The sequence below is a fragment of the Lycium ferocissimum genome, chromosome 1, assembly GCF_029784015.1.
Source record: "Lycium ferocissimum isolate CSIRO_LF1 chromosome 1, AGI_CSIRO_Lferr_CH_V1, whole genome shotgun sequence".
Lineage (NCBI taxonomy): Eukaryota > Viridiplantae > Streptophyta > Magnoliopsida > Solanales > Solanaceae > Lycium > Lycium ferocissimum.
In genome coordinates, this window is record NC_081342.1 from 50,462,365 (window position 1) to 50,490,152 (window position 27,788).

Consider the following 27,788-nt stretch of genomic DNA (forward strand, 5'->3'; position numbering starts at 1 on the left):
ACTAAACACCACCATGTACATATGAAGTTAAAATGGTTGAATTCTATGCTAATCAGCTTGTGTGCCGATAATGCCTCCGGCCCTAACAAAAAATCCGATGCACTTGTGCCTCACTAAGTCAACACTTGGGGAAATCTTGGGAGTAAAGATAGCGAGACCGAGAGATATAAAAAGATAAGAGATCTCCTTAATTCAAGAAAGTCATTGTTAAAGTCAGCAGTAATAACAACACAAATTTTATCCTCCGAAAGAGGGATCTTAAACTGAAAATCAACTAGCTCGAGTTTACCAAGAAGGGCTTCTTTGCCAAGGATGGAGTGGACAATCTTACCATCATGCAGTAAAGGGCATCTGGGTCTAATAAAGCTCTTACATCTTTTGAACCAATCAACTTGCCGGTCATCACTACCCAGAACGAGTAAGTGCCGTGGGAGCAATCTCTCTAATATAAGAACTAAAAGCCCTTTGGGAACCACCGACCATGCATCTTTCTCCGGCCACCTTAAAGGGAGGAGAGTTTGTGCTAAAGGGACTGTAATCGATAGTCCATCCACCCTCGAGTTTAAAAGAAATTGAGAAATTAGAAGGAGAGGACTGCCTGAGAACTCGTCGGACGCACTCGTATACGAGATTTACGTCAAGGATCGCTACCCATAGAAATTCGGACCTATACTTGTTCAACCCCTTCAAGTCTCTCACACCGTCCGCAAAATCCTTCCAGCCCCTATCCCTTTTGCATAAATTTGAAATCACTCTTTCCCCGAATTTTGCGCATTTGCGCTTAACTATCATTCGTGTACGCGACTGACATTATCTCTGCGTCAGGTTTTATCTATCTATTACATACTCGCCGTGTTCCCGTGCATTATTTCTAGCTTTCTTCCTCTATCTTACCTGCGATTATGTTTCCCCCGTGGCTCTCGAGTTAATATATTTGAACTTCTTATTAGCTATGTTTAATTCGACGATGCTATGGGGAAGATATAATCAGGAGGTGAAAGTGAACTGAATCGAACATGTGGGAAGATGCTGAGCAAGGGGAATACTGAAGATTATGAAAGTGAATCCGAATCGAACAAATGTGAAGATGGCCGAGGCAAGTGGGAAGAATCCGGAAGATTGCAAAAGTTAACCGAATCAACATGCGGAATACGAGCCGAGCAAGGCAAGAACTGAAGATTGATATGTGATGATGTTGTGGCAATTTTTTTCTTCCGAAAATGGCATATGTTGCTAACATATTGCGTGTGTGCCTTGACAATGATGGTCTACTACAGGGGAACAAGGGCCGGTTCTTAGGGTAAACATCAGCCCCGCGAGTTCGTCATCATAAAAAAAGGGAACATGAGTGCATTCGTGTTTTTGATGATTGTTAAATCGTTTTGTAGCCCGCATGTAGACTCGTCTATAATTTGTTCTTCGTGCACCTTGCACCGCTTTTCCAGAGACAGCTCAGTGTCAGCTTCACTTCGCTACACACAAGAAATATGAAGTTGCCCACGCTTAGATCAAAGTGACCCAGTGGTCTCTATCCCACATGATCCCACTATATATACAACATGATGGTAACATATTGAGCAGACTTGGAAACCTAATCTAAATCGCGCAAAGCCGCCGACACAAGTTCTCGTATCTCTCAGTTAACAAAGTCACATACAAATTAAAGAATTTAGACCACTACAAAGCCTAGTTCAGTTCTTTATGTTTGGTTGGTGAGTCTTCGTTCGTTTGTGCTAAATTGTATACATACTCTCTATGTTAAGAAGTCAAGTTGTAGGTGTTTCTGAAAGTCTCAAAGTACTTTCATCGGAAATGTGTTTCCGCAAGCTTTTCGAGGGTAATAATTAGTTGCAGTTAGTCGAAGTGTATTATTGGTCTCGGCGAGAGCCATTGCCGGAGTCGCTTGCAATCGAGTATCAGAAGTGCAGAGGACCACGCAAGGTTCTAAGGATGCAAAAGTTACATCGTAAGGGTGAGGATTATGAGAGTTAGCTCCTACCTTACAATAAACAGTTGTAACCTCCAAAGTTTCTGTAGCGAGCAACCTACCGGGTAGGTCGTGGAATTTTCATCCCCGATAAGGAGTTTTCCATTGTAATATCTGCCTTCAGATTATCAAGGTCAGTATAAGAGAACTGGGTATCAACCAAGTCCTCATACATTATTTGGTGTATCTACTTCAACACTAGTGGAAAACCTTCTTTCTCTAAGAAACAACACTAAAGAATCGATGAATACGCCATCGCACGGACAAAGGCCGTATTTACAATCAAAGAATCAAGACGAGAAGCATAAGCATAAAGAGCCTCAGGAGAACCCGTGTGAAGTGAACATCAAGCTGTGCACCCTCCAGAAGACGTGGTCTTCAACTCTTTCATAGATATGACTAATATGAACGATGATAAGCACGTGGATCTCAAAATACCATCGCCTCCTATCATTCCTGCAAGAGCAATCTAAAGGCATGATCGTAGTGCTCATTGCAAACAAGCGTTTCCTCTCGAAGAGAATCATCCTATCAACACAACGACAAAGAAATGAAGACATCGCGTAAATAGAGTCATCATGGAGGAACCTTCATCACTACTTAAAAGGAGAAGATTCGCCAATGGAGAAAGGAGTGTTTGCTGTGGAAGGACACTTTCCTACAACATTGTAAATGGCTACATCTAAAGGAGATGCATGAAAGATGCATGTCTTATAAAATCATGGAATCAAAAATGTCATGTCGAGCAAACATGAAGAGATCGATCCACCCTATTTGTCAAAGAGAGTGCGATGTTTCCTGTTCCTCAGTTAAAAGGTGCCTCCGCAACATCTAACTTGGCACACATATTGTTACAGTGTGTCCACATGTACGGATGTCTCAAAAACGAAATGAAAAGAGATATGGCTTAAGCTATACGATTGCCTATTATTATTATTATTATTATTATTATTATTACTATTATTATTATTATTATTATTATTATTATTATTATTATTATTATTATTATTATTAATTAAAAAAAAAAGGACGACATCAACTAAAAGGAGTCACAAAATCATTCCTGCTAACCTGTGTTAGTAGTCTTTCAAGACTATGACAAAACTGAAATTACCTTTAAGTGCCATAAATATCAAACTGCCAATAAAATGTTTAAAGCTTCCTCCGAACGTTACACCTTTTTTTTGACCCGAATTTAATCGTCACTTTACCCTCTTAAAGAACTTATAATAGCCTCTACCCCTCACTTGGAGTCAAAATTCAAATCCTCTCACTTTCCTCATCTTCACACAAACTCCGTTTCCTCTCACTCTCGCAACCTTCTTCATCCTTCTCCAAGTTACAATCTCATAATGTCTAATAAAGAATTCACCTCTCATGCCCTTCGAGATAAACTCATCTTCCTTCTCAACCTTAAATCCAAAATTCACCTAAATTAAATCATCCTTTATCTTCAAAACTACAACTATTCGTATCCGGAACTTTGTCCTTCACTGTGACCCCATCAATAGTCACTCCTCTAAAGAGTCGCCACTTTCTCCAAAAGCGCGACCAAGTCGAGAAACTCGACTCCATCATTAGCGAACACACCACGTCCGTCTCAAAATATTTATGAAATACCGATGAGATGGAGGACAAGAAAAGTAGAAGTTACTAGTCAATCCACCGAGAGAACAGAAATCTAGCCAAGAGAATGAAACCTATTCTCTCAAGACATGCATGCGAAGATATCGCGCGCAACAAGGAAAAGCAACCGGAGAAATCACAAGGGAATTGAGAATATAGTAATGTGAAAAAGGATAACTCTTACTTCGGGTGTCATAGAGAGGGAGATGTTCTAGTAGAAAAGTCGCAGAGGAATTACCTATAAAGGTAGACTCGCACTATCTCTCGGGATCGTCAAACATCCAAGAAGATGGATACGATGCCATTTCATCGCAGATTTGAAAAACTTTATTAAATGGGGAATAGTGGACATTTAGAAGAAAAGAGAGACCCAAGCCTTTTCCAATAAGTAATGTATGAATCGAACACAAGACATTCCGTGCGGAACGAGACACCAAGCCCCATTAACCGAGACTTGATAAAGCAACTAACCCATATCCCTCAATGTTGTACTCCTTTGGCCGAGATTATTCCGAGAAAGATCATAGTCAAAATGATCATGTGATGAATTTGACGAAGAGAACACATCACACGCCCCAACTAGGGGCCATGACGTGATACTCCCACCGACTATCGAGTCACCACTTATCATGCCGACTATCATACTCGACCCGGACATATATCACTTCAACACAAACTTATCATGAAATAATCTCCAACGCCTCCAAACATACAATAAGGCTACAAAGACAGATGCATAAATATATATACCGGTTAAGCCCCATAACATCTACAACCCACACCTAAGTATCTACGAGCCCCTGAATCGAAGACCGAAATCATAAGAACTAGACAGTGACCCCGCTTATGCCCCAGCCATTATACATAAAAGAATATACCAATAGGTCAAGACTCCTCCGTGAGTATAGGTACCCCGTACAACTACCGAGTAAGCTCCAAGCGCCCGCGCCGTCTCCCCGTCTACGCGGGCATGAACACAGCGCGTCCATAAAGAAAAGGACGCGCACGAACAATGCACCGAGAAAGGCGGCGTGCTATATGGTGTTACAATAAGAAATATAGAAAGCATAAAAGAAGAAAGATGATCGTAACGTTGCCTCTTTATACGGAATCAGGTGGATGCTCACTTTTACCTTTAAAACATGTCACACATGGGTTATTGCCACAACCTATCAATCAATAACATCACACCCGCGTCCGGCCTCCCCGCGTTCGGGGTAATCATCTCACGCGCCACTAGTGTGTTCATTTACGCGATAGACACGGTAATAAGCCGCCCACCTTAGCTAAGCGTTCGGCCCTCTGTGCACAATGTAAACATCATCATATATCAACTCAAGCATGTATAAGAGTTCAAAAAAAGCTATAACTCTACCGGAGCGATTGCAAGATCTGAACCTCCGATTATGTTATGGAACAATCATCATCGCTATGTCTTGCCTTGAAAGAACTAATACTAAGGAAAGCGAGGCAACACGAGGAAGGAACATCAATGAAATCATAAACATAGGATCATCGTTCATGAGCATCATTATCATCATCACTATCATAGAACATATCTCGTGTTGTAGTCTTTTTAGAATCTTTAACTTTCATCTTTTGGGATGTGCAGATCATGCGAATATATAAGCAAATCACACGAAGAGTATTCTTTGTTAGCAAATAGCCTCACATACCTTTATATCTCTTTTAACCTCTATCAACTAATTGTTTACCAAGCTCGTGATTCTACCTTCAAGAGAATTATACAGATTAGACAACCTAACATAGTCGTTTAAGCTAAAGCAACTAAGAGTTAATGACAATTTGGCGACAATTCCTTTGTTTCGAAAACCTTCCATAAAATAAAGACACCCCAAACATCAATAAGGACATCCATACACACAATCAACATTCTTCAAGTTAAACATTGTTTACTTCTCAAATTCACCTTCAAAGTCATCCATAACCATAACCATAATACAAATGCCTATTCATTCTCATATAATACTCCCTTAACATCATTTGTATCATTCCCCACAAGATTGTACCTACAACATGTCAAGAACCATCATTCAAGTCAGTTATTATTCAAGAATATCACTATTTCCCTATTTGCACTCCATACTCTTCTTCCATAATCCAAGTCTTTTAACCACTCAATGCTCTTAATAACATGAATTGAACATAAAACCCACTCTTTGATGATCTAGGAATGAACTTTGGATGACAATACTCACTTGGAGGAAACCCCACTCCACACAAAAGAACTTGATCTCACAAACCCTTTAACAGCATCCATACACTTGATTTTACTAATTCTCGTGTTTAATCCTTGATTTCCCTGGATAGTGTGATAATATGATGTGTGAGGAATATGAAAGCTTTCAAGACTTAGAAAGAAAATGAAATCTGAAAACATGGACAAGGGCCTATTTATAGCCGAAACCAAAAATCTGCAGGGCGGTTCGACGCCAAACCGACGGCCTCGTCGACATGTCCACGATGTCTCGTCGATATGCGTCCGTGCATTCCGCATTGTGTAGAAACGTGTTGACGGTGCACAAAGGAGTCCGTTGACACGTTGACGTTCTTCGACGGTGACTCATATCTCGCACTTCGAATCCATTCATTTAACAATTGATCCGTTCAACTTTTTAACTCGTAGACCTACCCAGAATACCTACTAGTACATTTGTATGCGGCATGCACTTACATCAACTTCCCCAACAAGATTTCTTCTCTCCTCAAATGTCTTTGGAATCTTAATTAGAATCATTAAGTACCCTCTTACTTGTAGGGACACCGTATACACTCTAACTCGTTAGTCTAGTTACCGCGCAACAACCCAAAATTCGAGGTGTACACATACCACTTGTCTGCTACAGTGATTTGGGAATAACCTGCATCCGCAGTGAGAACTATGTTTTCTCGAACAAGACACTCAACTCAAGATAAACAAAGCAAAAGTTGTACAAGAAGACTAGAAGCACTCCCGAAGAGTCGATTGACCTACGAAACTGTTGGTGGATATAGAAGCTACAACCGCAAATGATGATGATAAATAAATAGTGGAAGAAGGAAGGTCGCATCATTTAAGGAGGAAAATTCCGAGAAAACAAAAGGAGCGTAAAATAAAGAGTCACACTAAAGGTGACAAATCTAAACTTCACAAAAGGAAAAGTTTAAGAATGCAGGCATCCGGTTCTTCAAAGAAATAAAGAGAGGGAAAATCTCGTTGTTCCGTAGAAAATACAGAAGGAAAATCTAAAGAAGCAAAAAGTATTGCTTGGTAGGTGGTCGACCCGTAAATTCTGGTCGTACAAATTTGGTATTAGGGAATTGGTTGAAATTATTTGATTTTCGAAATGGAGCCATCCGCTCCACCAAGTCCAAATATTTACGAGGCACAGTAGTTGAGTTATTTGGTACCTCTACTACTCGACGACCATGTACCTTATTGCGGCCCGTAAGTGGAAATGTATCTTGAGTAAACCGGGTTGGGGCACAGGAATAAACTGGTGCATCAAGGAAGTGCCATGTCATCAAAACTCGGCAACTTCAAGGTCAGCGATTGCTCAAAAATATGGCCGAAAATGCCGCCAGCGTAGGTAAGACTTCTAAAGAAGGTAATGAAAGAAAGTATCAACTTATGTTCGAGTTGGTCAACAAAGCGCCGGCTCTGGGCTTCTGTGGTCGCACTATCACCATCATGACTGTGCTTATAAGCATTAGCCAATTTTCAACTCATCAACTTTCCCGTGTCTTTACACCGTACTACATAAGTGAACCGTACAATCGTGTCCCCCATATACCGTTTGGTGGACTCACGCCCCTAACAAGACCATCAAGCCAAAACAAGAAAAGAATACTATGAAGCCAGAAGGAAGAACGTGAAAGAACTATGGTGCCAAGAAGATTCTTGTGTGTATCAGGACCGGATGAGCACCGAGTCTCGCCCTTATTCCACGTCAAAAAGCATCCGGGAAGCTCTCCAAACGCTCGCCGAGGGAACAACTTCAGTAAAAAACTCCAGATCGACATGCTCACCACTGAATATGAGATGTTCAAGATGGAAAGAGGAATCCATTCATGAGACGCACACCGTATTCACCTCTATAATCAATAAGCTCCACTCGTCTCTGAGAAGTCATCACCATTACCAAGCTGGTAAGGAAGATGCTTGGTGTATTACTCGACCTATGATAGCAAAGGTAAATGCTATCTCTCAAAACCAAAGATCTAGATACGTTGATCGTCGAGAGCTTATTGGAAATCTCAAGATGTATGATGAAGCATTTACCATGGTATTAAGGGCAGAAAAAGAATTGAGGCCAAGCAAGGAGAAGAGTTTAAATGCTGCAGCGGAGAGTCCAAAGGATTTACACCTCGGCGTGGCTTATCTCATACGAGGTTTCACAAGATGATAAAGAAAAATGGCATGTTCCCAAAATAGAGAACCCTGCTATAAAACGACTACTCCTCGTCACAAGTATGGGAACCCGGGCCATTTCATAAAGGATTTTCCCTTAAAATTGGCAGAATGCTTATGACAAGTACTTCAAAATATAACCAGTTCCCCATAGAGTTTCTTCGTAAGAAAAGAGTTGATGAAGATTGTAGCGTTAATTGTACTGGGAGACTCCTTAAGTGAGTCCGAGGATGAAAATGATAAAGGGGATTTGTCCAAGATGACAATTGACGATAGAGAAATCGAGCATTAAGTCGACCTTTGCACTCACGGCTGGTCTCGATACGAATGATGCTGATGATGAAAACAAAGTGGTACCTCTTTGATGTAAAGAAAACTCAGACACGAAGAAAAAAAATTTCATATCATCGTCAAGTGTCTTAATTGAGCTATCATTCTCTGCTTTCAATGTAGAGAAAGAAGTCAATCTGCTCTTGATTTAAATGTAATCGGATAAGAGATCATGCGTGATAACAAAGTTAAAATGAGAAACAGAGCTTGAGACAAACCAACAAAATATCTTGTTGGAATGTCAAGTGAGAAAAGAGATGGAAACTTCCAAAAGAAGAGGAGAACAAGTGTAGACTTCATTAGAGCTTCGGTTTAATCCAGCAAAGTAAAGTCAAGTCTGCCGCTGAAACTGAGAAGAACGAACCGCTAAGAAAAGATCCGGAAAGGCTGGCCCGGACCTTGACAAAACTCTGCGGACCTGGTCTTCCACGCACCCCCCTCCAAATGAGAAAAATGGAAATTGCAAGCAGGACTTGGCTCGAGGAAGGAGAAGCATGCCCCAGATCTCCATAGCAAACATGTTCTCATTAACTAAAGAGTAAATATTTCTCATGTATAAATGTTCACTAATCCTACACATAAAGGCCGTATGCTCGTTCGTGCTAAGAGTGTTGTTAAGAAGGAAACCAAGAGTGAAAGGAGCAGTCCTCAAAAGAAAGGACTTTGGAATAAAAGGAGGAACGTGAGCCCCTGCATGGGCTAAAGGAGTCCGATTCACTCCCTTCTATAACTATGCATTTAATTCAGTTAGTTTGCCCTAAATCCCATCACTTCAATATCGCTTAATAGGGTGGGGACAAAGAAGGAGCACAAGATAAACCGATGAACCGGTGATGTACCCAAGGTGCAACTATGGTTAAGAAGTCTCCTCAAAGCCTTATAGCAAAATGTGTGTGTAGCGATGATAAAAGGAAGGATCTCGAATGAACAATGTCACAGTAAAAAGGCATCACTCAAAAATGTCTACAATAAGTGAAAAGGTACACCATCGACAAGTGCTTGGTTATATCTAACTCACTTTCCGTACCATTGCTGGTGTATACATGCAGCGAAAGAATAGGAGAATCCAAGCATAAGCACTTACATAGCCTACAAGGATAGCCCGATACTTCAAAATTCCCCTATCGCACCGATCTCCGTGTCTTAGGTCAAGAATTTTTCAGTACTCATAAATGTATTTGAACTACAAAAATTTCCAAATATGTCATGTGTCTTTCCCTCTTCGAAGAAATTTCAAAAGAGTGTCCGTGCCAAATCGTCACTTCCTTCTTGAACAAATCAGTTATTCCCTTTTACACCTATCCTAAAGTGCCACCTCTACCTCTTTAAAAGACATTTCCCCTCATATTTCTCTCTCTTCACTTTCCCAAATCTTTGAACTTCAGGACTTCATTTGTACATCTCTCTCGTATAATACTCGCCTAAACTCTTCACATTGCTCGTCACTGTGTGCTCATCAAACACGCTAATCCTTGTTAAGCCCGAGCAAATAGAGTCTAAATCATCAATTTCAAGGCACTCAACTTCCGATCATGGCATACCGACAATTTCACCCTTTCCTATACCTACCTCTTTCCAAACACAGCGCAAAGCGTAGAACAACTAGGAAATTTGCATCTCTGTCACATCTGGTCAAGAGGAAACATATGATCATAATGGCAAAGAATGAAAATCAGTTGAAATGAAAAGGGAAATTATGATGCGTAGCAATGGGTCGTAGAGAAGGGAATTGAGTGTCACCGGTAGTGATTTAATCGATCGACACTAAGCTCACTGTAACGCGTAAATGACGAAAGCGAGGACTCGAAGACGAACAGACACTTTTGTAACGAAAATTCAAAGAAAGAAATGCCGAGTGAAAATAAGCATTTGCTTGACCCAAAGTTAGAAGGTGATTCGAGTGGAAATATGTGTCTTCGGGGCCAAGAGAAGAGGAACCCAAAGGCTCCTATCGTTGCTCAAGAAAAGAAAGATATGTACAAGTAAAGACCGTGTTCCTGCTATATAAGAGTGTTAAGGAAGAAAGAATAAAGAGAACCTACAAAAACAAAAGGTTCTCTTTACTCAACCACCACCATGTGTATATAAAGCCGGCGTTCCGTATAAATGATAATGTCGCCCTACCGCAAATCTTATAGAGTTTCAGGTTTACCGAGACGATACTGTGGCACCCTGTGAGTAAAGACAGATCGAGAGGTATAGCGTACAAGAGATCTCTAGATTTCAAAAAGGTCATCGTCAAAGTTGCAAAGTCGCAAAGCAAAAGCTAGTCTCTCGTAAGAAAACGAGCTTTGCCTCGAGCATCAACTAGTCTTCGAGTTTGTCAGCAAAGTGCTTTTGCCAAGGATGGAGGGACGAACTACCGTCACGGTGACAGACCTGGTTCTGAAGGAAACCTTGACATATTTTGAACCAATTAACTTGCCGGCCATCATGATCGAGAAAATGAGTAAGGTAGCATGAATCGTTCAAAGGAGGCCTACCGCTCTGATTAAAGTGCGCAAGGACTTTCGTTAAGAAATTTACAAGTGAGACCAGGTCCTCCTTGAACGATTCATGCTACCTACTTCATTTTCTCGATCATGATGGTCATAGGGTTAATTGGTTCAAAATATGTCAAGGTTTCTTCGTGTAAAATGTGTCCGTTGTCGCGATTTCGGGAGTTCGTCCCTCCATCCTCAAGTACTTTCGTCGACAAACCGAAGACTAGTTGATGCTCAGGCTTAAGCTCATTCTTACAGAGACTAGCTTTTGCTGCTGACTTTGCAACTTTGACGATGACCTTTTTGAAATCTAGAGATCTCTTGTCTGCTATACCTCTCAGTCCTAATGTCTTTACTCCCAAGATTGCCCTAAGTATCGTCTCCCGCAAGCACAAACTTACAAGATTTCATCAAGTTAGCATGTGAGCATTATCATTGCACAGAGCACTTCGCTTTATATACACATGGTAGGCCGAGCAGTTATAACCTTTGTTTTTGCAGTGTTCCCTTTATTCTTCTTCTTCTTCTACTTTACTACTTCTCCTCTTAAAGAGGAACCCGGTCTTTTACTTCTGTACATATCTTTTCTTTCGAGTAACGATAGTATAATCGGGTTCCTCTTCTCTTGGCTTTGAAGACCCATATTTTCACTCAGATCACCTTCTAACTTTGGGTCAAGCAAATGCTTATTTTCACTCAGCATTTCTTTCTTTGAATTTTTTCGTTACAAAAGTGTCTCCTGTTCATCTTGTAGTCCTCAACACTCGTCATTTCTGCGTTACAGTGAGAGCTTGAGTCATCGAATCCAGTTAAATCACTACCGAGTGACCTCAATTCCCTTCTCTCAGCCCATTGCATTCCTGCATCATAGTTTCCCCTTTTCATTTCACTGATTTTCCATTCTTGCCACCCATATGATCATATGTTTCCTCTTGACCAAAGATAGCCGACAGAGATGCAAATTTCCTAGTTGTTCTACGCTTGCTGTGTTTTGAAGGAACCGGTATAGGAAAGGCTGAAGTTGCTTCATTTATGCCATGATCAGAGGAAGTTGAGTGCCTTGAGGGTGATGATTTAGACTCTATTTGCTCGGGCTTAACAAGGATTGGCGATGTCACGAGCACCGTTGATGAACGCAACGTGAAGAGTTTAGGAGAGTATTGTACTTGAGAGATGTACAAATGAAGTCCTGAAGTTCAAAGATTTGGGAAAGTGAAGAGAGAGAAATATGAGGGGAAATGTCTTTTTAAAGAGGTAGAGAGGTGGCACTTTAGGATAGGTGTAGGAATAAGCTGATTTGTTCAAGGAAGTGACGATTTTGGCACGGACACTCTTTTGAAATTTCTTCGAAGAGGGAAAGACACATGACATATTTGGAAATTTTTGTAGTTCAAATACATTTATGAGTACTGAAAGAATTACTGACCTAAGACACAGAGATCTGGTCTCTGATAAGAATTTTTTGAAGTATCAGGCTATCACTATGAGCTATGTAGAATTGCTTATGCTTGAATTCTCCTATTCTTCCATGCATGTATACCTGTAATGGTACAGAAGTGAGTTAGATATAGCCAAAAAACACTTGTCAGTAGTGTACCTTTTCACTTATTGTAGACATTTTGAGTGATGCCTTTCTGCAGCATTGTTCATTCGAGATCCTTCCTTTTATCATCACACCACACACATTTTGCTATAAGGGCTTTGAGGGGAGACTTCTTAACCATAGTTGCACCTTCGTTAAGCCATGATTCATCGCCAGTTTATCTTTGTCGCTCCTTCTTTGTCCCACCCTATTAAGCGATGTTAGTGATGGGATTTGGGAACCCAAACTAGCTTGGGTCATCTGTAGTTATAGAAGGGGTGAATCAGACTCCTTTTAGCCCATACGGGAAGCACATTCCTCCTTTTCTTCAAAAGTCCTTTCTTTTGAGGACACACTCCTTTCACTGTTTCTCTTCTTAATGAACCTTTATGCTTTTGAACAGACGTCTCTTTATTTGTAGGATTGGTGAAGACTTGTTTGCCCGCAAGGAGGAAATGACTACTCTTTAGTTGTGGGAACATGTTTGCTATGGAGATCATAGGGCATCTTCTCCTTCTCAGAGCCAAGTCCTCTTCTGCAATTTCCATTTTTCTCATTTCTGGAGGAGATTGCGTCAAAAGACCAGGTCCACTTGAGAATTTTGTCAAGGTCGAACTTAGCCCTTTCCAGATCTTTTCTTAGCAGTTCGTTCTTCTCAATTTCAGCAGCAAGACTTGACTTTACTTTCTTTAGTTCAGCTTCAAGCTCTAATGAAGTCTCACTTATTGCTCCTCTTCTTTTGGAGGAGGTTTCCATCTCTTTTCTCACTTGACATTCCAACAAGATATTTTGTTGGTTTGTCTCAAACTCCTGTTTCTCCATTTCTTTTGTTATCACGCATAGGTCCTCCTTATCCAGTTCTATTTCATCAAGAGCAAGATTCAGCTTCTTTCTCTCAGTAACCAGAGAATGATAAGCATCAATTAAGACACTTGACAGTGATATGAGTTTTTTCTTAGAGTAATCTCTCAGGTTTTTCTTTACATCAAAGAAATTTACCACTTTGTTTTCATCATCAACATCATTCATGTCAGATTCAACCGTGAGTGCAAGGTCTGACTTATGCTCAGTTTCTCTATCGTCAATTGTCATCATGGACAAATCCCCTTTGTCATTTTCATCCTCAGACTCACTTAAGGAGTCTCCCCAGGCTGCAAGTGCTTGCTTCACAATCTCATCAACTCTTTTCTTCTGAAACTCCTGTAGGGGACCTGGTTCCTCTTTGAAGTCTTGTCATAACTGTCCTACCAATTTTAAGGAAAATCCTTCATGAAATGACCAGGTTTCCCATACTTGTGACAGGAGTAGTCGTTTCTGCTGGGGTTCTCTATTTTAGGGAACATGCCATTTTTCTTTATCATCTTGTGAAACCTCTGTATGAGATAAGCCCTTTCGGAGTCATCATCACTGGACTCTCCCTTTGCAACTTTGAGAACTAAGCTCTTCTCCTTCTTCACCTCATTCTTTTCTGCCTTCTTCATGGTCATCTTCATCCCATACATCTTGAGATTTCCAATAAGCTCATCGACAATCAACGTATCTAGATCTTTGGTTTCAGAGATAGCATTTACCTTGCTATCATAGGAGTCAGGTAATACACCAAGCATCTTCCTTACCAGCTTGGTAATGGTGATGACTTCTCCGAGACAGTGGAGCTTATTGATTATAGAGGTGAATCTGGTGTGCATCTCATGAATGGATTCACTCTTTTCCATCTTGAACATCTCATATTCAGTGGTGAGCATGTCGATCCTGGAGTTTTTTACTAGAGTTGTTCCCTCATGAGCAGTTTGGAGAGCTTCCCAGATCTTTTTTGCTGATGAATAAGCTGAGACTCGATTGTACTCATCCGGTCCTATTCTACACACAAGAATCTTCTTGGCTTTATAGTTCTTTTCCACATTCTTCCTTCTAGCTTCATAGTATTCTTTTCTTGTTTTGACAGTAGTCTTGATGTAGGCTGTGAGTCCACCAAACAGTATATGGGGGACCTGATTGTATACCAATTCCCTTATGTAGTACAGTATGTAAAAGACACAGGAAAGTTGATGAGTTGAAAATTGGCTAATGCTTCTATAAGCACCAGATCTGTGATGGAGGCAATGGTGCGACCCTCAGCCCTTGGAAGCAGCGCTTTGTTGACCAACTCGAACATAAGTTGATACTCTGCTTTCATTACCTTCTTTAGAAGTCTTACCCTCACACCGGCATTTTCAACCATATTTTAGGCAATCATGACCTTGAAGTTGCCAGTTTTGATGACATGGCACTTCCTTCAGTGGGAACCTTCAGATTTATTCCTAGTACTTCTTCGGTTTACTCAAAATCTGTTCCACTTACAGACGCAATAAGGATGCCATGGTCGTCAGAGTAGTAGAGGTTTGCAAATAACTCAACTACCTGTGCCTCATAAATATTTGGACTTGGTGGAGCAAACAGATGGCTCCATTTCTGAAAATCAATAATTTCAAGCAATTCCCTCATACCAAATTTGTCAGCAATTTCTGGGTCGACCACCCTACCAAGCAATACTTTTTGCTGCTTTAGATTTTCCCTTCTATCATTTTCACTCTGAACAACAGATTTTCCCACTCTCTATTTCTTTGAAGAACCAGATGCCTCATTGCTTAAACTTTTCCTTTTCCTTGAGGATTTAGATTTGTCACCCCCACTAGTGTGACTCTTTATTTTCTGCTCCTTTTGTTTTCTCAGAATTTTCCTCCTTAAATGATGCGACCTTCCCTTCTTCCACTATTTATTTATCATCATCATTTGCGGTTGTAGCTTCTATATCCACCACTTCAATTTCATCAGTCAATCGACTCTTCACAGGAGTGCTTCTAGTCTTCTTATTACCTTTTGCTTTGTTTATCTTAGGAGTTGAGTGTACTGTTCGAGAAAACATAGTTCTCACTCTGGATGCAGGTTTATTCCCAAATCCTTTTCTTAACTTGAAGACAAGTGGTATGTGTTACACCTCAGAATTTTGGGTTGTTGCGCGGTAACTAGACTAACGCGAGTTAAGGTGTATACGGTGTCCCTACAAGTAAGAAGGGGTACTTAATGATTCTAATTAAGATTCCAAAGACATTTGAGGGGAGAGAAGAAATCTTGTTGGGGAAGTTGATGTAGAAATTGCCTTACCCCGCATACAAATGTACTAGTAGGTATTCCTGGTGATTTACAGGATTAAAAGTTGAACGGATCAATTTGATGCAAACTGAATGGATTCAGGAAATTCTGCAGATATCAGTCACCGTCGAAGGGCCGTCAACGTGTCAACGGACCCTCACTGTGCACCGTCAACACGTTTCTACAATCTGGAATCTGCAGACGCATATCGACGAGACATGTCGATGGACATGTCGACGAGACCGTCAATTTGGCCGTCGAACCACCCCTCTGGAATTTTTTGGTTTCAGCTATAAATAGACGACCCTTGTCCATAATTTTCAGATTTCATTTTCTTTCTAAGTCTTGAAAGCTCTAAAATATTCCTCACATCATATTATCATATATCCAAGGGAAATCAAGGATTAAACACCAAGAATTAGTAAAATCAAGTGTATGGATGCTCACTAGGGTTTGTCGAGATCAAGAAGTTCTTTTGTATTGGAGTGGGGTTTTCCTCCAAGTGAAGTATTGTCATCCAAAGTTCATTCCTAGATCATCAAAGGTGAGTTTTATGTTCAATTCATGTTATTAAGAGCATTGAGTGGTTAAAAGACTTGGATTATGGAAGGAAGAAGAGTATGGAGTGCAAATAGGGAAATAGTGATATTCTTGAATAATAACTTGACTTGAATGATGGTTCTTGACATGTTGTGGGTACAATCTTGTGGGGAATAATACAAATGATGTTAAAGGAGTATTATATGAGAATGAATAGGCTGTTGTATTATAGTTATGGTTATGGATGACTTTGAAGGTGAATTTGAGAAGTAAACAATGTTTAACTTGAAGAATCTATTGATTATGATATTATGGATGTCCTTATTGATGTTTGGGAGTTGTCTTATTTTATGGAAGGAGTTTTCGAAACAAAGGAATTGTCGCCAAATTGTCATTAACTCTTAGTTGCTTTAGCTTAAGCTTAAGTATGTTTTCGGTTGTCTAATCTTAGTATAAATTCTCTTGAAGGTAGAATCACGAGCTTGAAAGGCAAACAATTAGTTGATAGAGTTAAAGAGATATAAAGGTATGTGAGGCTATTCCCCTTCTTTCAAAGGCATCACTCTTACATTGTGATTTCTTCTATATATTCGCATGATCTTCTTACATCCCAAAAGATGAAAGTTAAAGATTCCTAAGAGCTTCTTATGAGATATGTTCTATGATAGTGATGATGATAATGATGCTTTCATGAGCTTGATGATCCTATGTTTATGATTTCATTGATGTTATTCCTCGTGTTGCCTCACCTCATAGTATTAGTTCTTTCAAGGCAAGACATAGCGATGATGATTGTTCCATAACATAATCGGAGGTTCCCGATCTTACGTCGCTCCGATAGAGTTATAGCTTTTTTTTGAACTCTTATACATGCTTCAGGTTCAGTATATGATGATGTTTACATTGTGCCTAGAGGGCGTGCAGCACCGCTAAGGTGGGCGGCTTATTACACCGTGTCTATCTGGCATGGGCAGACACTACTAGTGGGCGACGTGAGATGATTACCCCGAACGCGGGAGGCCCGGACGCGGGCTAATGATGTTATTGATTCAGACAGTTTATGTATGTATGTGTGATATGTTTTAAAGGTAAAAGTGAGCATGCATGATTCCGCCTCAAGAGGCAAGCAGTTACAGTCATCTTTTCTTCTTATGCTTTCTATATTTCCTTATTATGTTACCATATATGCCTTACATACTCAGTACATTGTTCGTACTGACGTCCTTTTCTTTTATGGACGCTGTGTTCATGCCCACATGTAGACAGGGAGACGGCGCAGGCGCTTAGGAGCTTACTCAGTAGTTGTACAGGAGCACCCTACTACTCCGGAGGTGCAGCCTATTGGTATATTCTTTTATGTACTTATTTGGGGCATAGCGGGGTCCTGTCCCGTTCTTATGATTTCAGTCTTCAGTTAGAGGCTCGTAGATACTTAGGTGTGGGTTGTAGATGTTATGAGACTTCTTCAGTATATATGTTGTACATCATCTTTGTAGCCTTATTGTATGTTTGGGAGGCGTTGGAGATTATTTCATGATAAGTTTGTGTTGAGAGTGATATATGTCCAGGTCGAGTATGATAGTCAGCATGATAAGTGGCACTCGATAGTCAGGTCCGGGTATCCGTCATGGCCCCTAGTTGGGCCGTGACAGTATGTTCTCTTCGTCAAATTCATCTGCATGATCATTTTGACTATGATCTTTCTCAGGTGTAATCTCAGCCAAGGGTACAACATTGAGGGATATGGGTTCAAGATTTAACATCAAGTCTCAGTTCATATTGGGAGAACCTGGTGTCTCATTCCGCACAGGAGATGTGCTGTGTTCAGATTCATACATTACTTGTATTGAAGGAACGGGTCTCTCCTTTTCTTCTTCTAAATGTCCACTATTCCCCATTTCAATAAAGGTTTTTTCAAAATCTGCATTAAGAATGGCATCACTATCCATCTTACTGGATCGATTTTGACCAATCCCAGAGATAGTGCCGTCTACCTTTATAGGTAATTCCTCTACTGACTTTTCTACTAGAACATCTCCCTCTCTATGACACCCAGAAGTAAGAGAGTTATCCTTTTTCACATTACTATATTCCTCAATTCCCTTGTTGATTTCTCCAGTTTGCTTTTCCTTGTTGCACACAATATCTTCCTTATGCATGTCTTGAGAGAATAGGTTTTCATTCTCTTGACTAGATTTCTCTGTTCTCTCGATGGATTGACTAGTAACTTCTACTTTATTTTCTTGTCCCTCCATCTCATCAGTATTTCATAAATATTTTGAGACAGACGTGGTGTGTTCGCTAATGATGGAGTCAGGTTTCTCAACTTGGTCTGACGCTTTTGGAGAAAGTGCTGACTCTTTAGAGGAGTGACTATTGATAGGAGATTCTGGTGAAGAGACAAAGGGGTTCAGATCTGAACAAGTTTGTGGTTTTGAGGAAGATAAAGGATGATTTAATTTGGGTGAATTTTTGGATTTGGGTTGAGAAGAGGTGAGTTTGTCTCAGAAAGGGCATGAGAGGTGAATTCTTTATTAGACATTATGAGATTGTAACTTGGAGAAGGATGAAGAAGGTTCTGCGAAAGAGAGTGAGAGAGCAGGTTTGTGTGAAGATGAGGGAAAGTGAGAGAGAGATTTGAATTTTTGACTTCAAGTGAGGGAGTAGAGAAGCTATTATAAGTTCTTTAAGAGGGTAAAGTGACGATTAAGTCGGGTCAAAAAAGGTGTAACGTTCGGAGGAAGCTTTAAGCATTTCAGCGAAGCAGTTTTGATGACATGGCACTTAAAAGACAATTTCAATTTTATGCAGGTGCTGAAGAGACTACTAACCTGAGTTGTAGAGACCAAGTTTCTTGACTCCTTTAGTTGATGTCGTCCTTTTTTTTTTAAAATAATAATAATAATAATCATAATAATAATAATAATAATAATAATAATAATAATAATAGTAATAATAATAATAATAATAATAATAATAATAATAATAGGCAATCATTATGGCTTAAGCCATATCTCTTTTAAACTTGCGTTTTTTTGAGACATCCATGCATGTAGACCTGTAACAATATGTGTGCAAGTTAGATGTTGCGGAGGAGCACCTTTTAACCAGAACCAGAAACATCGCACTCTCTTTGACAAAATAGGGTGGATCCGATCTCTTCATGTTTGCTCTGACATGACATTTTTGATTCCACAATTTTACTCTGAGCCTTCTGCATCTTTCATGCATCTCCTTTAGATGTAGCCATTTACAATGTTGTGGGAAGGTGTCCTTCCACCAACAAACACTTTCCTTTTCTCCATTTAGGCAGATCTTCTCCTTTTTGGTAGTGATCAGGTTCCTCCCTTGTTGACTTCTATTTAGCGATGTCTTCATTTCTCCTTGGTGCATTTGTGTTGATAGGATGATTCTCTTCCAGAGAACTGGCTTGTTTGCAATGAGAGCACTCTGATCCTTCTGCTTTAAGATTGCTCTTGCCAAGGGAATGATAGGAGGCAGTGGTATTTTGAGATCCACATTCTTGTCTGTCGTTCATATTAGTCATATCTATGAAAGAGGTTGAAGACCAAGTCTTCTGCGGAGATTTTTTTAGCTTGATGTTCACTTCACACAGGTTCTCCTGAGGCTCTTTATGCTTATGCTTCTCATCTTCAGGGATTCTTTTGATTTGCTCGCTCACCCTGACCTTTGTCTGATACTTCAGATGGCGTATTCATCAGTTCTTTGGTGTTGTTTCTTAGAAGAAGGTTTTCCCTAGTGTTAGAGGCTGTGCGTCCACCAAATAATGTATGAGGGACTTGGTTGAGTACCAGTTCTCTTATGCAGCGCAGTAAGTACAGAAGGCAAGATATTACAATGGAAAACTCCTTGCTCAAGGGATGAAAATTCACGACCTACCCAGTAGGATTTCAACTCCACTACACCGAGAAACTTTAGGTTACAACTCTATTGTAAGGTAGGAGCTAACTCTCATAATCCCTCACCCTTACAGTAACGCTTTTGCATCCTTGGAACTAACCCCCGTAGTCCCTCTACACTTACAATGCTCCGATTGCAAGCAGCTCCACTTGACTAACTCTAGCCAAGGACCAATAATACACTTCGACTAACTCTAGCCTAGTGTACCACTCAAAAGCTTGCGGAAACACATTTCCAGTAAGTACACTTTGAGACTTTTCAGAAACACCTACAACCAGCTTCTTAACATAGAAGAGTATGTATACAATTTAAGCACAAGCGAACGAAGACTCACAACAACATAAAGAACTTAGACTAAAACTTGTGACTGGATCAGGTTCTTTAATTTGTATGTGACTTTGTTCTTGAGAGATCTGAGAACTTGTGTCGGCAGCTTTGCACGATTTAGATTAGGTTTCCAAGTCTACTCAATATGTTACCATCATGTTGTATATATAGTGGGATCATGTGGGATGGATAGAGACCACTCATTCACTTTGATCTAAAGCATGGGCCAACTCACAGCTATACTTGTGTGTAGCAAGTGGCTTCGGCTTTACAGCTGTCTCTGCCGACAGTGCAAGGTGCACAGAGAACAAATTATAGACCAGGTCTCTATCTGGTTCTAAAACAGTTTAACAATCATCAAAAACACGAATGCACTCATCAATTTCCCCTTTTTTTATGATGACAAACTCATAGGCTGATGTTTACCCTAAGAACCAGCTTCCCACTTGTTTCCCCTGCGAAGTAGACCATCATTGTCAAGGCACCTGCAATATGTTAGCAACATAATACCATTTTCAACTGGAAGAAAAAAATTGCCACAACATCATCACATATCAATCTTCCAGTTCTTGCCCCTTGCTCAGCTCATATTCCCACATGTTCAGTTCAGTTAACTTTTACCAATCTTCCAGTTCTTCCCCCTTACTCAGCACATCTTCCCACTTGTTCAGTTCAGTTCACTTTCACCAATCTTCCAATTATTCCCCCTTGCTCAGCACATCTTCCCACATGTTCAGTTCAGTTCACTTTCACCTCACAATTATATCTTCCCCCTTTTAGCATCGTCAAAAAGATTAAAGCATAGCTAATAAGAAGTTCAAATATATTAACTCAGAGCCACAGGGGAAACATAATCATGAGTAAGATAGAGGGAAGAAAGCTAGAAATAATGCACAGGAACACAGCAGTATGCCAATAGATAGATCAGCACAAGCGCAGATAGTAATCAATTCAGCATACACGAATGATAGTTAAACTGCAAATCTGCCAAAATTCAGGAAAAGGTGATTTCAAATTTATGCAAAAGGGATGGGGGCTAGGAAGGATTTTCTGGACAGTGTAGAGACTTGAAGGGGTTGAACAAGTATAGGTCAATTTCTATGGGCTTGGCGATCCTTCATCATCTCATATCTGAGTGCGTCCACTTGAGTTCTCAACTGATCCCTCTCTGCCTATAATTTCTCAATTTCTTTTTCTGCTTCTCGAGGGTGGATGGACTATCAGTGCCTGGTCCCTTTGGCACAAACTCTCACTCCTTTAAGGTGGCCAGAGAGAATGCATGGTCAGTAGTTCCCAAAGAGGCTTTACCAATTCTTATATTAAATTGCTCCACCTTACTCGTTCTCTCGATCGTGATGACCAGCAAGTTGATTGGTTCAAAAGATGTAAGAGCTTTTATTAGACCCAGGTCTGCTACCATGATGGTAGATTGTCCCTCCATCCTTGGCAAAAGCCCCTTGCTGACAAACTCGAAGGCTAGTTGATGCTCAGGTTTAAGATCCCTCTTTCAGAGACCAGCTATTGTTGTTGACCCTGCAGCTTTAACAATGACTTTCTTGAATTCTGGAGATCTCTTATCTTCTATATCTCTCAGTCTCGCTATCTTTACTCCCAAGATTTCCCCAAGTGTTGACTTAGTGAGGCACAAATTCTGTCAGATTTTTTGTTAGGGCCAGAGCATTATCACTTACAAAGAGCAGATTCTTATAGAATTCAACCATTTTTGCTTCATATGTACATGGTGGTGTTTGAGTAAAGAGATATCTCTACTCCTGGAATTCTACCATTTCCATCAAATCCTTCATTTCTGGCTCCTCTCTCAACTTGACATCAAAAACTCTCTCAAAGAGAACCTTTTGATTTTGTAGGTTCTCTTTACTACTTCTCCTCTTGGAGGAACCTGGTCTCTGTGCTTCGAAGTTTTGAAGAGGCTGAGGTGACATTTTTGGGAATAGGTGTAACAGAGGACAAAGGATTGGTTTAAGTGACGATTTGGCACAGACACTGTTTTGAAAATTCTTAAAAGAGGAAAGGACAAATAATTTATTTGGCAGTTTTATAGTTCAAATACATTATGAGTACTGAAAAGATTGCTGACCTGATATACAGAGACCAGGTCTCTGTATGGTAATGTAAATGTATTAGCAACAATCATGAACTGTGCAGAATTGCTTGCGCTTAAGTTCTCATGATCCTCCCATGTATTTATACCTGTAATGGTACAAACATGAGTTTGATATAGCCAAAAAACACTTGCCAGCAATGTACCTAGCCTCCTTTGTAGCCATTGAGAGATCCCTTCCTGCACTATTTGTAAAAAAAAACTCATCTCTATACAACACATCTTGCTATAAGGGCTTTGTAAGGAGACCTTTTGACCTCAATCTTGCATTTTGGAGCTGTCACGATTTATTAATTTATGTTGACTGCTCTTTCTCTCTCCCACCCCTTTAGGCGATGTCAGTAGTTAGATTTGGGAACCCAAAACCAGCTTGGGTCCTTTGTAGTTGTAGAAAGGATGGATTAAGGTCCTTCTAGCCCACTCGGGCAGCATGTTCCTTTTCTTCCTTCGAGATCCTTTCTTTTGAGGACCTATTCGTTTCTCTCTCGTTCTGATCCTGACAAAGTCCCTTTCTGTTTGAACAGATTTAGTCCTTGTTTCAAAGGCTTCTTGGTAGTGATAAGTTTGTCCACAGTGTGTGTATGCCTAGTTTTCCATATTGAAAACATGATTGTTTTGAATATTATAGGGTGTCTTCTCCTCTACAAAACCTAGTCCTCTTTTTCTGTTTCCATTACTCTCATTTCTAAAAGTAAATTCATCAGACAACCAGATTCATTTGAGAGTTTTGTCAAGATCGAACTTAGTCCAAGAACTACTCATTCTTTTTAGTTTCAACAGTGAGGTTCAACTTTACTTTCTTCAGCTCCTCTTCATGCTCCAAGAAGGTCTTGCTTGCTTCTTCTCTTCTTTTGAAGGAGATTTCCTCATCTTTTCTCACTTGACTTTCCAACAAAATATTTTGTTGGTTTGTCTCATGAACTTGATTCTTCATATCTTTAGCTAACACAAACAGGTTCTCCCTATCCAGTTCTATCTCATCAAGAGTAAGATTTAACTCCTGTGTCTTTGCGACCGGGACATGATACGCATCAATCAGCATGCCTGACAGTGATATGAGTTTTCTTTGAGAGTAAACTTTCAGGTTTTTCTTTATATCAAAGAAATTTACCTCTTTGTTCTCATCATCATCATCATCCGTGTCAGATTCAACCGTGAGTGCAAGGTCTGACTTATGCTCAGTTGCTCCATCATCAATTGCCATCATGGACAATTCCCTTTTGTCGTTTTCATCCTCAGACTCATTTGAGGAGTCTCCCTAGGCTGCAAGTGTTTGCTTCACAATCTCATCAGTGGCCTCTTTCCTTTTGAAACTCCTGTCGGGGACCTGGTTCCTCTTTGCAGTCCTGTCATAACTGTCCTGCTTGTTTTGAGGACAGTCTTTCATGAAATGATCAAGTTTCCCACATATATGACAGTAGTAGTCATTTCCCTTGAAGTTTCTACTGGAGCCTCCTGTTTTGGGATATGCCCCGCTTCTCTTGATCATTTTGTGAAATCTTTGCATGAGATAGGCCATTTCTAACTCGTCATCACTTGAGTCTCCTCTTGCAGCTTTGAGAAATAGGTTGTTCTCCTTCTTCACTTCATTCTTTTCTGCCTTCTTCATAATCATCTTCATTTCATCAGTCTTAAGGTTCCCGATGAGCTCATCCAAAGTCAACGTACTGAGATCTTTGGCTTCGGAGATGGCATTTACCTTGCTATCCCAGGAATCAAGTAACACACCAAACAACTTTCTTACAAGTTTGGTGGTTGTTATGACTTCTCCCAGAGAATGAAGGTCATTTATAATAGAGTTGAATCTAGTGTGAATATCATGAATAGATTCTCCCTCTTTCATTTTGAACATTTCATACTCTGTGGTGAGCATGTCGATCTTGGAGTTCTTCACCTGTGTTGTTCCGTCATGGGCTGTTTGAAGAGCTTCCCAGATCTCTTTAGTAATAGAGCACGCTGAGACTCGATTGTATTCATTAGGTCCTATTCCACACACAAGGATCTTCTTGGCTTTATAACTCTTCTCCACCGCCTTCCTGTCAGCATCATTGTATTCTTTTCTTGTTTTTGCAGTGGTTTTTACACCATCTACACTTGTGTGTGTTGGAATATAGGGGCCATCAGATGATATCCCACAGCTCTGAGAATTCAACCATGATGAAGTCGTGCATTGTATTCTTGCACCACCCATAGTATTTTCTGTTAAATCTAGGTGGCCTAGTGAAAGACTGTCCTTCTTCCATATTTGGTGGGGCTGCCATTTTATAGATTTTTTCTAGGTGTTAACCTTTTAGAAAGCACCTGCTCTGATGCCACTTGTTAGAGGCTGTGCATCCACTAAATAGTGTATGAGGGACCTGGTTGAGTACCAGTTCCCTTATGCTGCGCAGTAAGTACAGAAGGCAAGATATTCTTTTGTGGAAATCTCCTTGCTCAAGGGATTAAAAACCACGATCTACCCCAGTAGGATTTCAACTCCACTACACCGAGCAAATTTAGGTTACAACTCTATTGTAAGCTACGAACTAACTCCCATAATTCCTCACCCTTAAAATAATGCTTTTGCAACCTAAGAACTAACCCTCGTACTCCCTCCACACTTGGAATTCTCAGATTGCAAGAAACTCCACTTGACTAACTCTAGCCAAGGACCACTAATACACCCAGACTAACTCTAGCCTAATGTACCACTCAAAAGCTTGCGGAAACACATTTCCAGCAAGTACACTTTGTGACTTTTCAGAAAAACCTACGACCAGCTTCTTAACACAGATGAGTAGGTATACAATTTAAGCATAAGCAAACAAGAACTCACAACACCATACAGAACTTAGACTAAAACTTGTGTTTGGATTAGGTTCTTCTATTTGTAGGTGACTTTGTTCTTGAGAGATCTTGAGAACTTGTGTCGGCAGCTTTGCACAATTTAGATTAGGTTTTCAAGTCTACTCAATATGTTGCCATCATGTTGTATATATAGTGGGAGCATGTGGGATGGATAGAGACTACTCATTCACTTTGACCTAAAGCATTGTCCAACTCACAGCTGTACTTGTGTGCAGCAAATGGCTTCGATTTTACGGCTGTCTCTGCCAATAGTACAAGGTGAACAGAGAACAGATTACAGACTAGGTCTCTATCTGGTTCTGAAACAGTTTGACAATCATCAAAACATGAATACACTTGGAACTATCATCTAGTAACTTCATCAACTTGTTCTTGTAGATCTATGATACATATGACCATGTCATCCCTCTCTTGTTCTGTACTGTCAAGTTTCTCAGCTATCTCATTTTTCTCTTTAATGAGTCCATGAAGCTCATTTATCAATTTTTTCACCAGGGAGATTAATCTTTTGTGAGAGTGACCTTTGAGCCTTGCTTGATCGTCAAGAGGATCTACCTCCTTTTCTTTCGTTTCATCATTAGCGCTAGAGTTTTTTGCAACGCTGAGATCCAAGATACTCGTTGAGGAGTCATTGTTAACTCCAGACTTAGATGTATCATGTGAGTCAATTTCCTCTCTTCCAATTCCCTCATAGAGTCCTTCCATGCATTCAAGGCCTTCTTCATTAAAATCTTTAGCTGCCTCCTTACTTTTGAGCCTTTTGTCGAGCTCCATATTCTTGTAGCTATTCTATTGAGGTTGTCCTTGAGGTTTTCACTGTGACTCCTTTTCCTCAGGGATTCAGCACTTCTTCGAACGATTCTTTGGAATCTGTGAGTGAGATATTGTTACACCTCGAAAAAAATTCTCCGTTGATGCACAGTGAATAGACTAACGGAGGGAACAAAGTATGCGATGTTTTAATAAGTAAGAAATAGCATTTGATGACCCTAATTGAGATTTCAAAGACATTCGAGGTAAGAGAAGAAAGTTTCCAAGAAAAGGCAAGGTATAGTTTTGTATCAGAAATGATTCATGAGTAACAAGTTAATGATGACTTAATGATGTTTTGGAGAAGAGTTATAACGTCCCTTAGATTGTTAATGAGGTGTTAAACAAGTGTTAAGAAGGATCCATAAGGATTGGAGATCAAACGAGTCGACGAGAACGAGTTCGGAAAAGCTGGGCATTATACGGCCCAACATACTGGCCGTATAAAATATACTGGCCGTATGTTAGGCCGTATATTCAGCCCAGACTGGTAGCCTTCACTGGACCAAAAGCACGGCCAAACATACGGTCAGTATAAATTACACGGACCGTATGTTGGTCCGTGAAATCAAAGCGGGACAGATTGTGAGATATTAATAAGGGGACCAAGTTCATTTCATTTCATTTCATCTTCACTCCCCTTCTCTCAAGAACTCTCTAGAACATTTCTCCACACCTCTCCCACAAGAATTCAAGAGAACTTAATGATCAACTTCATCAAACCAAGAGAATCAAGTGTAAGAAACTCATTAAAGTTCATCCAAGACAAGAAATCCAAGTGGAAGTGGAACTAGGGTTTTGCTCAAGTGAAGTGTTTCCACCCAAAGTCCATTCCTACACCATCTAAGGTAAGTTTTATTGTCATTCCATGTTTTTTAAGGTATTGAGTGGTCGAAAGACTCGGATTGTAGAAAGAGATAGGAAATGGGTCATGAATGTGAGAATAGTATCATTTTTGAGTAGTAACTTGGATTGAGTCATGATTCTTGATATGTTGTGATTATGATTATGTTATAAATGAAATTAAGAACATGGATTAGACATTGTATATGAGTGAATGTAATAGTGTGTCATGACCATGAATATGGATGATTTGAAGTGGATTGAGAAATATGGATAATGTAGGTGAATAAAGACTATTCTTTGTGATGTTGTGAATGTTATTATAGATGTTTGGGAGTTGATATATGATATGGGGGAAGTTGTATAAATAAAAGGAGATCTTTGCCCCAATTTTCTCTAGCTTTTAGTCAAGTAGCACTGTCACGACCCAACCCCGTGGTAGTGACTAGTGCCGAGCCGGGCACCCAAACGCATCCATCAAATCTGAATCACACACAGATAGCTTATACGGACGCAAATATCAAACGCTGTCTCAGATTATATCAAACTGTCTCAAACACATCTCAAACACAACCGTATATATATTAAAAGCCGGCAAGGCTATCAAATGGCGCATCGGCCCAAAACATATATAAATGCGAGCCGACAAGGTCGCTACGGCGAATGGGATCGCCCCGGAACATATAACATACAAACACAATCGTGCGAGAATAGGCCTAACCCACATACATATCCACGGACACTCTAAACGGACAAACAAAATCATATGACGGACGGAGACCCGCCGTGCCTGAACAAGTATATACGTATGCAACGGACGAGTATAT